Here is a 14,626-nt window from a genome sequence, read left to right on the forward strand (position 1 = left end):
CAGGCCTGTATTGCTGCCAAAGTGGCTCGCTTGTTTAAGCAATAGTAGTTCCTAAAAGATCATGGCGAGCGGATGTTAGATCATAACTTGACTATGTTAGAGCAGCTGAATAAGAAGGATCCTCTAAGCACTGAGGATCTCCGAGAGTTAGAGTATCTGACTAATAAACATGATACTGCTCAACTTGCCACTGCATCAGACACTCCTAGTCTGACTCAGTTAATTAGTTCCCCTTCTTTCTAGGCAAACTTCGACCTGTCTGTTAATGGTACTACTCCATAAGCTGGTAACAGCCTGTCAAATTCTCAATAAGTTTCCACATATTCTCTGAGATATCATATTCTACCTATTTCACTAAATACTTTGACCTGCTGCTAATCTTCTTATAATCTAAGATCTTTTTAACTTCATATTCTTATTCCATGTTATCATCAATCTCCATATTTTCTACAATTCTAGTGTTCTTTGGTACAGGTTCCAACAATAAGATATGAAACACTAGGTGAATTCTGTTCATTGATTTTAACAATCTTAACTTGTAGTTGACCGGTCCTTTCTTGTTTTTGATGATAAATAATCCTAGCTTGTGATGATCAAGCTTCTAACTTGGTTATTTTATCTTAATGTTTCTGTGGAGTAGGAATATCTTCTTTCCTCTTTTAAGATTAGGTTTCTTTCTGTGTCTGTGATTATAGTACATCTTACTATATAAGTTCATGAACTTAATGTCTTGAAATAACTGTAAATACATGTTTTCCATGAACATGACAATATCCTCAACTATATCAGTAACTTGCTGTCTTCTTAATAGCGTTTCCAGAAACCTTGGATGATATCTGTAATTAGTATAAAACAGTAAGATTCTAATAATTAAATAACTGATATTATTATATAAGAACTGTATTATCAGTAATAGATTTGCCTAATCATTCTACTGGTAGTTCACGTAATGTCTCAGATATTTTTTAATTATTTAATTAACTCTTTCTATTTATTTATTTATCTGCAGATGGTAAGCTATTATTATTTATTCTTCTATTTCTATAAGATCTGCAAGTGATCTCCAGAACTTTAAGATAAATAACTTATCTTAATTTAATATGATATACTTTGGCATTTCATGGTGTATAACAATATTTTCTAGAAACAGTTCTGTTATCTGTATTACTATTATTATTATCTTACTTAGTATAAGATAGATATATTTAATAAGATAATCAGTAATGACCGTGATAGTGTTAAATCTCTCTAATTCTGATAGTAAATTAATAAAGTTAATTATTATTCATTTTTATAACTGTTGTAGTGCCTTCTATACTTGTATTTATCCATAAGGTTAATATCTTACAGACTTGTTTCTGATATAAGTCTCACATTGTCTAATATAATTATGTACTTTCTGTCTAAGGTTCAGAATATAGTAATTCCTTATAATTAGTTCAGTTATTTTTTCCACTTCTAAATAATCTTTAAGTAGTCTATCATAATACTTAGCTATAATCTCTATCCTTATTATAATTAGTATAAAGATTAATCTGTGAAAGTGCGCTAGTCTATTTTCATTAATAATAATCTTGTCTAATGAGCCCTTACTCATTTTCTAGAGTATTTTATTATTTTTTATATCTTCAGCCAATTACTTGATTAGGTTACTGCCTATTTCCAATGTTGCTGCTAGATTAGTCTTATTATAGCTGATTAATCCATCCATATTTTACTTCAGGATGGCCGGTTTGATAGCCTTTCCACTTAGTTTATAGTCTGGCCTACAGCTCAGCATATCTATATATCTATTCTCTACTCTCTTGCAGTGTATAATTCTGAAGTCATATTATAACAGAATCTCAGCCTATCATGCCTGCCTTCTAGTCAATTTTTTGATTATCATAAAATAGGTCAAGTTCTTATAGTCTGTCTTTACAATGACAGTATGCTTTGCTTCTTTAAGATAGACCCTTTACTACTTAAACACTACTACTATAACTAGCAATTTCTTGTTGTAAATATCATAGTTGAGTTCTACTTGAACCAACTTCCTTGAGTAAAATATAATCAATCTTAACTTTCCATCTTCTCTGGGTTGTGTTATACACATATTAACAACATAATCTGATATATTAATTTTAATGATTGTTTCTTTCTCTAGATTGTGCTGTACTAATACTGGTAATATAATGAGTTACTGTTTAATATCTTTAAACGCGCTCTGCTGTGGTTCTTTCTACTAATATTTCTTTAATTTCTTTATAAGCTTAAAGAATAGTATTATATAAATAACATATCCGTCTATAAATTATTAATAGTAGTTGACTAATCTAATAAACTGCTATAGTTCTTTCAGATTCCTAGATTAAGGCCAATCCCATATAGCTTATACCTTAGCTTACTCAGTATAGATTCTCTCTATAGATATCCAATATCCCAGAAACTCTGTTTTCTATATATGAAATTCATACTTTTTCAGCTTATATTATAACTGATATAGATATAATTTATGCAGAACTAGTCTCACATATCTTATATATTCTTTCTCAGTCTTCAAGAAGATTAATATATTATCTAAATAAATGATTATAAACCTATCAAGATATTCTCTAAAAACTTTATTAATATATTACTGAAATAACGCTAATGCGTTAGTAAGTCTAAATAATATAATTAAATACTTAAAATATCTATACTTTATTCTGAATACAGTTTTCTATTCTTTATCTTCTATAATACATATACAGTAATATGCATCCGTGATATCAAGTTTAATAAACCACTTTATTTCTTATATCTTATCTTAGATTTCCGAAATCAAAGATAACAAGTATTAATCCTTAATTATAATAATATTCAGTAGCTGATAATCCATACATAACTGTAAACTACCATCCTTTTTCAGTATAAATAAGACTCTATATCCTGTTAGTAACTTCGAAGGCCTAATATTATCTTTAACCAGCTAATTATCAATATATTCTTATAGTACTTATAATTTTTTCTCAGATATTAGATAAATCTTTCTATATACCGGTGACTTTTCTTTCTCTATAAAAATAATATGATCATGCTTTCCGTGCTGAGATAATTTAGATTACTTTAACTATTTAAACAAGTCTTTAAATCTCTTATACTATGGTGGAATCTGCACGTCACTCTTAACCACAGCTAGAAGTTCCTATAAATCTTCTAGTCCCTGGACAGTTATCTTGACCTCTGTATTAGAGCTATTAATACTATACTTGCAGTATTTCTCTATTATTGTCAGTGCCTATCCTAATAATTCTATAAGCCAATCTCTCTATAATAGCTTAGTTACTGCTATTACTTGTATAACTATACTTGAAATACTATTTTCCTTTAAGTTATCTCCAATACCTGGTGTGTTAGACTTTTATAACAATCTTAACCTCCTCTTACTAGGTTGCTTAGTCCTTGCTTCAGCTCCATGCTGAGTAGCGGGCCGTACAGATCCAAACCCCATACCTAGTTCTTGCTAGTATCATCTTGGACAATCACAATTAGTGAATTAGAGACTCTCAGTCTTCTAATCAATCTGCAGGTTATGATTCCTGAATCATAAAATCCCTAACATAATATTATATCATCCTAAAGATATCATATCAAAGTCTATACACTTATAGTGACCCTTTACAGTTATAGATACCAGTCCTGACTTAACTATTAATATAAGAGTTTCCAAATTCTCTTTATTTAGTCCTGCAATTGGTTCAGATTCTTTTTTCTATTATCTAAGTATTTCAAGCTATTATATAAATCCAGGGTACATAAAGTTCCCAATTACTCCAGAGTCTACCAATACTTAGACTGATTAATCTAATATAATTGCTTGAATCTTCAGGTATGGTCCCGATTCTGTGGCTGTTAACTACTATTTCGGCCAGTTAGATTCTAACTATTATAAGTATCTTCTTAGAAATCTTAAGCCTTCTATCTTTACCGCGTAGTATATTATATACTAATCATTGAAACATATTAGCCAATATATTAATCTATGATAAGAATATCTCTGGTACCCTTTACACACGCACCCAAAGATATTATATAAATAGTAGCTTATCTTAGTTCTAACTATTTCCAGTACCCTAGATCAGTAGTTAGTAATGTACTTCTAATTATGGTATATTAAGTATGTATTTGTGTAATATACAAGCTAAAGAAGTTTATTATGTTTTTAATAATCTCTACTTTCTTTAAAATAAATGTACAGATATGGTTTATTATATTAAGATTTTATTCCAGCAATATTTATCTTCTAGCTAATCTTTAATAATTAATAATAATAGTCTATATTATCTCATCCACATGTCAAACAAACTTCTAGATAACAAGAATATCTCTGTAGATATTATTCCTAAGTCTTATTTCATGATTTCCAATATTTTAAGTCTTAATGCGGATAATACTGTATAATCATCTTAAACTTTAGATAAAATCATGCTGGATTCTCTGAGATCTTCTTCAAAATACAGTCTAATCAGTAAGCAACATTTTCTTGATTGTTCTTCTGGTTCTTTTTATCCTTATCTCACTATAATAGACAGAATTTACTAAGTTCTAATAAGGGTTTTTTAGAAGTATCAAGTATCTTGTTAAGTCTCTTCTTGCTGGATTCAAGGCCTTTAAATAATATACTATATTCTTTATTTAACAGTTTATCTTCATTCCAAACTATACTGGGATAGTTGTTTCTTGAAACTAACTTATAACTGTTATTATTAACTTCTATAATCCAAACTAATAATACAGACAATTATTAATCCTCTTGTTAACTAGGTGGTACTGTTAACTTATCCAGAATGGCCTATTATCTCAATTAATCATGGTACATCCTGTTCTCTGATAGCCGACCATGCTGAATAGCATGTAGCTTCTTATTATCTAATATTTGCGTTGCAGATTCCGTCTAAACTTCATGCTGAATGGCGGTGACATCATAGACTCCTCTGCCTTGATCTTGATTCATAGCTCTTAATTACTTCTGAGGCTATTTCTGACTGCAGTCCTTTAACTAGTGATCTGCTTTGCCGCAGCTAAAGTACAAGCAGTCTTGTTTACGCCGTTCAAGTTCCTCCTTGGACACTCGAGTCTCTTGAGTCTAATGCTGTGCTGCATCTAGCTCCATAGGCTTCGGCCCGTAGGGATCTTCGTATCCCAAGCTTCTAGGTTGTGCTGATCTTCCGTTGTTGGCTCAGTAATCTGGCTGGTTATTATATCAAGATATAGACCCGCTGGTCTACTGATCCTCTTATTATTTTATATTAAAGTTATACAACTTATTATCAATCTTTACTGCTGTTTTAATTATCTTGACCAAGATGTCCGGTTATTCTTGCTAAATGATCTTTTCTTAGATCTCTATCTTGAATCCTTCTTTAAATTATAAAATATAAGTGTTATCATCCCAGTCTAAGTAACTGATAACTTGCTAAAACTCTGAAGTATACACAGATACCGATCCTGTCTGCTTAAATCATTATAATTTTTACTTAGTGTTTTATACTGTATTAATATCTCTAAATATCTGTTCAAGATACTGTTTAAATCTAGTATAATTAGTAAAAAATTATTTTATATCATTATTCTGATTACTTACCAACTTTTCTTATTACTTGTAAATATATAATTTAAATTAATTAAATGCTGCTCCAGTAAGGTAAATAAATATAAAAAAGATCTTATTCTCTTTATTCTTAAGCTTTTTCTTGTTTATGTTGAGATATAAGTCCAACTGGGTCAAGAAAGCCCTGAGCTTCGCTCGTTTGCTGTTAAATAGCTTGGATAGTCAGACCTTAACAGATTTAATTAATAAGCAACCTTTAAGTAACTGGTTCTTTTGTTTTAAGGCCATGATGCTTTCTTGTAGCTAACTAACCATATCTATCAGTTCCTTGGTTATCGGGCCCTGCTGCTGAGGCGCTCGCGATGTGTTCAATATAGTCAATATAATGACTGGTTATTACTAAGTAACACTCATACTGACTGGTGCTCAATATATCAAATCCTAGGATCGCTTCTTCCTATTCCTGTTAATTTAGCTCCCATTCTGATACATACCTTGTGAACTAAATCAAAGATAGTCAGGTTATTAACTATCTAAAGATGACTTAATCTGAACAGAAGAAGAGAAGTAAGGCTAAATAGTGCTGCGTAGCTATCCATAAGTAAGTACGGACAAGTATTATTGTTAAGCTTTACCAAAACATATGGTTATTTAAAGATAATTGGATTAAACACGAAGAACAGAACTAGCTAAATACATAAAAGAATATCCTTATATCCTATCCTCCGTATACTATTTCGTATACCATTCAGGGTAGATCGAGAGTCGATCCAGTCACGTTCCTGGATTCCATATACCATATCGTATACCCTCGATGGTAGATCTGATGGTAGATGGTCACGTGACACAGTGTTGCCTCGGGTGTTACCCCAACCGGGATCTTACTCAATAAGAGTTGCTGGCTGCCCGAGTCCTTCCTGGTCGTTACCTTTCTGCCTGACAAGTCCGCTTCTGCTAGTAACCTGGCTAGCAGGGGTCTGTAACAGTAGGCTTCTAGAGTAATTGGTTGAGCTTATATAATATACTGTTTATTCTCATTGAAGTTTTTCTAAATCTAATAGAAGAATGGTTAAGTATTTAGCCAGATCTGATATAATTTGAACTCTATTTATTTCTCGGGCTATTTTTTATGTTGTGGGGTCATTTTCAGAAAGGGAATCTGGACTTATTCTATTATATAATTTGTCTTGTTGTGAATAATTTTGAAAATATATTGGGTAAAATCAGAAAGGAACTGAGCATGATCATACTTTATGATAAGCTTAGTTGGGATAGAGTAATATATGTCTCTATAATATTTGGCGCATAGTTACTTGGATGACTTACGGAAGCAACTGTTGCATTTACGTAATCGGACAACGAACCGCCGGGACAACGAGCCGCCGGCGGTTGGCCGCCTCCGCCCACTAAGATGCAATAATCGATTCAAAATGAAGTAATTTAACACTATACAGATGATATATACAGAATCAAACTAGGTGTTGACTTTATCTGGACATTTGAGTCGATTATGGCCTTCCCTATTGCAATTACTGCAGCGAGGCGGCCGGCGTTGAGTGCTTTGCGTAGCCTGCATCTGTATAGCTTCAACATCCTTCTTTTGAGTAATCTGACGTGCAGTACGGCCATCTAAAGTGCCTCCTTCTTGTAGAAAGCGTTTTGAAGCCTTTCTCTTATTCTTTTTATATTGGTCTACTGCACGAAGTTGATTTAACTCCTGTTGAAGCAGTACGGCATTCTGCATTGCCATCTCCGCTCCTTTATACACCTTTTCAAGCGCTTGATCAGCGATAAGCGATGATAATCCTGCTTCCTGTAGTGTTTTGATCTCTTCCTTTTGGTGATTCAATTGATAAAGAGTCAACGGTGTTTTTCCGAGATACATAGATTAATTAGATGATGGCGTTGAAGGCGGAGGAGGTGTTTGATTTGATATCTTGAGATTTTGAAGCACTCTTTCTGGGTTGTACGGCGAAAGACCTGTTGCAGCGAAGCCTTGCTTTATATTTGCTGTGTTAAAGGCTTTGAGATAGACCTTTTTATAATGATATAAAAACTCTTCTTCCTGTATATGATGGATGCCTTTATCAGCTGCATCTTTGATTCGACGGCCGTACAGGGTCTTTAGCGGTGCAAAGCGACATCAAGTGGTTGAAGCTTGTGAGATGAATGAGGCGGCATGTATAAAGGAATAATCAATCTTTCTTTGCAAAATTGATCAAATTCAACAGTTGAATAACTTCCGTGGCCATCTAGAATAAGAAGACGATACTGGCCCACTGTTTTTGAGGCTGTATATACGTCAAAGTATTGAAGCCAGTCAAAAGCAAGGTTGTTATTCGTCCATCCGTTATCACTAACACTGATCCGCCAGTCATCGGGAATAGCTTCAAACCACTTCTTCTGCTGCATCTTGCCTGCAAAGATAATATGCGGAGGTAGTACGACCCCTGCTGCACTGATTGTAACGATCGAAGTAACCCATTCATGATTTCCGGGTTGTATAGATCTTGCATTTGTTTCACGGGATTCAGCACCACAGACAACCTTTGCAGTTGAAGCTATTCCCATTTGAAATCCCGTTTCATCCATATTATAAGTATCATGTTCAAGAATCCCATATTTTTGTATAGTATTCTTAACTAATTCGAACCACCGACTTATGGTACTAGGATCCTCGCATTTTGCACGTTGATAATCAAATTGTTGAGTGTATTTTGACTTCAATTCAGTCTGATGGCGTTGGATGAATCGATTGATCCAGCGATCACTGATATAAGCGTTGTTTTTAGTGTTTTCGGACTTTATTTTGGATGATAGAAGGATCTCTGCAAGATATCGGACTTTTGCAATGGTAAGCGGATAACCTCGTGAGTCTAATTCAAGGATCCCGCGCTTCAACACCAACTCATCATTATTAGATAACTTTCGCAAATTCGCCTCTATTTGAGTACGGGGTTTGATTCCTTTCAACCGTCCCTTTAGAGTGCTTATCTTAACATCAAACGCTGCAGCACACGCTTGCTTAGAGGGAAATTGACCTCGATTAAAGGCCTCGCAGGCAAGCTCTAGCCTTTTATCTCTAGAAAGACCCTCCATACGTTTGAATAGCTTCAAATTTGAATGAATTAAGCAAGGTTGAATATGGCGTGTTGTAGAGGTTTGAAGCGGTGAGGATCACCGGCGGCTCGTTGTCCCGGCGGTTCGTTGTCCGATTACGTTTGCAAGTCCACGCTGACTAAGTGGATTAGTGGATTAACGTATTCGGTAAGCGAGCGCCGCACGTAAGCGAGCGCCGCACCTCTACCCGATCTTTATATATAGGTGAAATTCTAGGGCCATTATCAACAAAATAATTGCATTTCTATCTAAAAATAAATTAGGAACTCGATTAGGACATTGTAATCGCCTATGTCCTAGACTATGACAATCGCTGCAGCGCGGGGGCGCTCGTACGCGTAGCCTATCTGCAGGAAGTACAGGATCTAGGGAAAGCGTATTTTGAGCTTCATTAACCTCATTCTCACGCTGGAACTGCTCTAGGCCTTCCTGAATAGCTGGTCCCTCTGTAAGAGCTAGCTGCCTAGTAGAGCGTTTCCTTTTTCGAAGCTTCTTTACATTAGAAGCGCGTAATTCATGGATTTCTTCACGTGTAAGAATAAGCTCATTAAGATGTAATTCATGACCTTTAATAAGCTTATCAAACCGCGCCTCTAGCGAAGATGAAGAACTCTGCGTACGCGCTCTAAGTAGTTGCTTCACAGTAGATGCCTGCTTTTCAAGCTGCCTAGTTGTATAAGGCGTTTTTGGAGCTGTATTGGTTGATCAACTGCCTGGTGGCGTAGGGGTCTTTAGCTAAATATTCAGCTGATTGAATACCCTGTCTAGATTGAATAGAACTAAGCCAGCATCTGCAAAGCTATTCTGAATAGTATCTATTTAAAAAGCGCGTTTGCGAGCTTGTGGAAAGGCCTTTAAGAAATCAAGCTTGTTAATATGGTTGATTCCTAAGCATGCCTGCTTCTCTACTAAGCTGCCGTACGCCCGCTTTAAAGGCGAGAAGCAGCCAATATCTAGAGGCTGTAGTAGATGTGATGAATGTACAGATATATAGATAGGAATAATATTACTCTCACTGTATATCTGGTTAAATTGAGGTGTAAGATGGCTGCTATGGCCGTCGAGAGTTAGAAGACGATATCCCCCAGTTATATGACTAGTAGTAGCTGGAACAAAGAGGTTTTGAAGCCAGCGAAGACCTATTTCGTCCGTAGTCCATCCATTAGGGCTAACCTTAATCCTGCTATCGTGTGGGAGTTTGATATCTTGATACCAACTCTCTATATGGACCTTTCCTTTAAAGATCACACATGGAGGAAGCGCCCAACCGGTAGAGTTAATATACTCGATTGAAGTAACCTATTCTCGATTGCCTGGTTGTACAAGAGAGGCCTTTCCATAGTAATCAGCTCTAGTAACTACTTGAGCAGTAGCTACTAGGCCCATAGCGAAGCCAGTTTTGTCAAAATTATAAATATCTTCTTATACGATCCCGTGTTGCATTATAGTGATTTATACACGATTAAACTACTTCTTAATAACTTTAGGGTCTTCGCATTTAGCGCGCTGATAATCGTAACATCAAATATAGCGAGTTTTCAAGCGATCTTGTCGTTTAATAAAGTTGTATACCCATTTCTTCCCGACTGATTGGATTGGTGTAGTACCACGCTGAGCGAGTAGAATATTGGCCATTTCTCATATATGAGAGAGTCGGGGAGGCGCTCCACATCAATCTAGCAATAGAATCCATTGTACAAGCAATTCCTCTTTATTTTGAGTCATTTTATGATTATTGGCGCGTATTTCTGCACGTGTAGTAATACCATGAAGTCGCCTGCAGATAGTTCTCTCAGTAACATTATAAACACAAGCTGCTTCACGAATACTGCAAATTTCTGAATTTTTCACAGCAGAGACTGCTAGTAGGACTCTTCCTTCCTTTTCGATTAAATCTCTTAGATTTTGACGCGCTTTTGGAAGCATAGTTAGTAGTTGAAATGAGCGAGGTGTTTGACCGCGATCAAAATTTAGGAGGTGCGGCGCTCGCTTACCGGATACGTTAACGTATTCAACAGTTGGACGGCCCACACGGTTGGACGGCCCATCTTGTTCTACCATATAAAAACTAGCTTTTTTATTCTATTATATCTCAACTACAATACTATTTAAGAAGCTCTAAATTTGTATATAGATTTTATATATAATAATAAATCCATTCTAATTTTTCTGAATTTTTAGATTCTTTTCTTATTAAAATACAAGAAATCTCATATAATACAGAAAAGTACAGGTAATTTATATATATATATATATATATATATATCTTTTCTAATAAACTCTATGAGATTTTGAAAAAGGTATATAAATTATTTAAGAGATAGATAATCTGTAAATTGAGTACTAAGTTTTCTAGGCTTCTGATAGTTAAGATATCTTACGTTCAAAAAGCATCTTTTGTATGGAATTACAAGATAGGCCGTCCAACCGTGCGGGCCGTCCAACCGTTGAATACGTTAGTGGATTAGCGGATTATATGGCAACCCCTCATGAAATTTCCTGGAGGCAAAAGGTTTTTCGTGTTCCTGTGGCCTACCTTCGAGATATTTTCGTAAAGTGTACATAGCACAGTTCTTCCCTTTCTTGACTGTTGCCGAGCGCAGTGCTTTCACACGCCAGAAAAGGCATGCCACCTTGGCTAGAGTGGTAAGAGTCTCAGATATGGCTGCGGACGTATATGAACGTGAAGTATAGTACTGCAGTTATACTGTAGCCATCTCTTATGCAGTGATAACGGGCTTCTCTAACTTCTTACTCAGAGTTTTAGATATAATTGAACAAGCGGCGGCCTATATAAAGATTATACTTTCTTTTTTTTCTTATCTCTTTAGTATCTCATGCTCAATGACAGCATGAGTTTTTTTATTAAGGAATTAATCCAGTACCTGTACAGTCAGCCTAGCTAACCGTGTTATTATTAGATATTAATATTCTTGCAATACTTGGTCCTATATATTAATTGAGAAACTTGCAAGCACCATCATCCTCAAGTAAGGACTATCTGTATAATATTACTTGTTAGAATGTTGGAGTTGGATGAGGAGTATTATACATAAAACGACTACTTCTTATAAAGAAATGCTGTGACGGTTGACATTTATCCAGTATCATGCAATTGATTCATGAAGTTTCCAGTTACTCCAGAGTCTACCAGTACTTAGGCTGGTTAATCTAATATAATTACTTGAATTTTTAGATATAGTCCTGATTTAGTAGCTGCTAACTACTATTCTGGCTAGTTAGGTTCTAACTATCTTGAATATCTTCTTAAAAACCTTGAGCCTTCTATCTTTACTGTATAGTGTATTATATACTAGTTATTAAAACATGCTAGTTAATATATTAATCTATAATAAAGATGTCTCTGGTACTCTTTACATATATAATCAAAGATAAGACATAAACAGTAGCTTGCCTTAGTCCTAACCACTTCCAGTATCTTAAATTGGTAGTTAATAATATATTTCTAATCATGGTATGTTAAGTATATATTTATATAATATATAAATTAAGAAAGTTTATTATGTTTTTAATAATCCTTATTTTCTTTAAAATGTACGCACAGACATGGTTTATTATATTAAGATTTTGTTTTAGTAATGTGTATCTTCTGGCTAATCTTTAATAGCTAGTAATAATAGTCTGTATTATCTTATCTATATATTAAATAAATTTCTGGATAATAAAGATATTTCTATAAATATTATTTTTAAATCTTATTCTATAATTTTCAATATTTTAAATCTTAATATAGATAATACTGTATGATCTTCTTAAGCTCTGGATAGAATTATGCTGGATTCTCTAAGATCTTTCTTATAATACAGTCTAACTAATAAGTAACATTCTTTTAATCATTCTTTTAGTTCTTTTTATTCTTATCTTACTGTGTTAGACAGGATTTACTAATTTCTAATAAGGGTTTTTCCGGGGTATTAGATATCTTGTTAAGTCTTTTTTTATTAGATTTAAGATCTTTAAGCTGAATATTATATTTTTTATTTAATAGATTGAATTCATTTTAAATTATACTGAGGTAGTTATTTCTTGGAACTGGCTTATTACTGTTATTATTGATTTCTGTAGTCTAAACTAATAGTATAGATAATTATTAATTCTCTTATTAACTGGATAATATTATTAGCTTATCCATAGTAGCCTGTTATCTTAACTAATCACAATATATTCTGTTCTCTAATAACTGATCATGCTGAATAATATATAACTTCTTATTATCTGATATTCATGTTATGGATTTTATCTAAACTTTATACTGAATAATAGTAATATTATAAACTTCTCTGTCTTGATCTTGATTTATAGCTCTTAACTACTTCTAAGACTCTTACTGTTTCTGATTATAATTCTTTGACTGGTGACCTGCTTTACTACAGCTAAAGTATAAGCAGTCTTGTTTACACTGTTCAAGTTTCTTTTTAGATACTTTACTTTATTAAGTCTGATACTGTACTGCATCCAGCTCTATTGGTTTTAATCTATAAAGATCTTTGTATCCTAAGCTTCTAGATTATACTGATCTTCTGTTGTTAGCTCAGTAACCTGATTAACTGTTTTATCAAGATATAGACCTGCTGGTCCATTGATCCTCTTATTATTTTATATTATATTTATATAACTTATTATCAATCTTAACTATTATTCTAATTATTTTTAATAATATGTTTAATTATTCTTACTAAATGAGTTTCTCTTAGATCTCTATCTTGAGTCCTTCTTCAAATTGTGTAATATAGGCGTTATTATTCTAATCTAAATAATTAATAATTTACAAAAACTCTAAAATATACTTAGATATCAATCTAGTCTGCTTAAATTATTATAACTTTTACTCAGTATTCTATACTACATCAATATCTCTAAACATCTGTTTAAGACACTGCTTAAATTTAGTATAACTAGTAAAGATTTGCTTTATATTTGTTACGGACCCCTGCTAGCTAAAGGGACTAGTGAGGCGGTTACGTCAGGCAGAAGGGCTGTACTCGGAACGACGCAGCTCTTATCAGGAAAGACCCGAACTGAGCCGCTACGTGTCACGAGTCACGTGACTGCGGGTATACGGAAGGGTATATGGTCAGGTATATGGTATATGCCTGGGGTATACGCGATGGTATACAGAATAGTATATAAGGGATGGATATATAAGGACATTCTTTCATATACTTAGTTAGTTCTGTTCTTCGTGCTTAATCTAATTATCTTTAAGTAACCATATGTTTTGGTAAAGCTTAGTGATAATACTTATCTGTACTTACTTATGGATAGCTGCGCGGCACTATCTAGCCTTACTTCTCTTTTTCTGTTCAGATTAAGTCATCTTTAGATAGTTAACAGCCTGACTATCTTTGATTCAGTTTACAAGGTATGTATTGGAACGGGAGTTAAGCTAACAGAAACAGGGAGAAGCAATCCTAGGGTTTGATACATTGAGCACCAGTCAGTACGAGTATTATCCAGTAATAATCAGTCATTATATTAACTATATTGAACACATCGCGTGCGCCTCAGCAGTAGGGCCTGACAATCAAGAAACTGATGAACATGGTTAATCAGCTACAAGAAAGTATCACTGTCTTAAAACAAAAGAACCAGTTACTCGAAGATTGCTTATCAGTTAAATCTGTTAAGATCTAACTATCTGAATTATTTAACAGCAAACAAGCGCGGCTCAGAGCTTTCTTGATCCAGTTAGACTTGTATCTTAACATAAACAAGAAAAAGCTCAAGAATAAGAAGGATAAGATCTTTTTTATATTTACTTATCTTACTGGAGTGGTATTTAATTAATTTAAACTATATATCCGCGAGTGATAAAAAAAGTTAGTAAGTAATCAGAATAATAATATAAAATAACTTTTTACCAGCTATGCTAGATTTAAATAATGTCTTAAACAGATATTTAAAGATATTAAT

Source organism: Aspergillus sclerotioniger (assembly GCF_003184525.1).
Source record: "Aspergillus sclerotioniger CBS 115572 chromosome Unknown BO94scaffold_1, whole genome shotgun sequence".
Taxonomy (NCBI): Eukaryota; Fungi; Ascomycota; class Eurotiomycetes; order Eurotiales; family Aspergillaceae; genus Aspergillus; species Aspergillus sclerotioniger.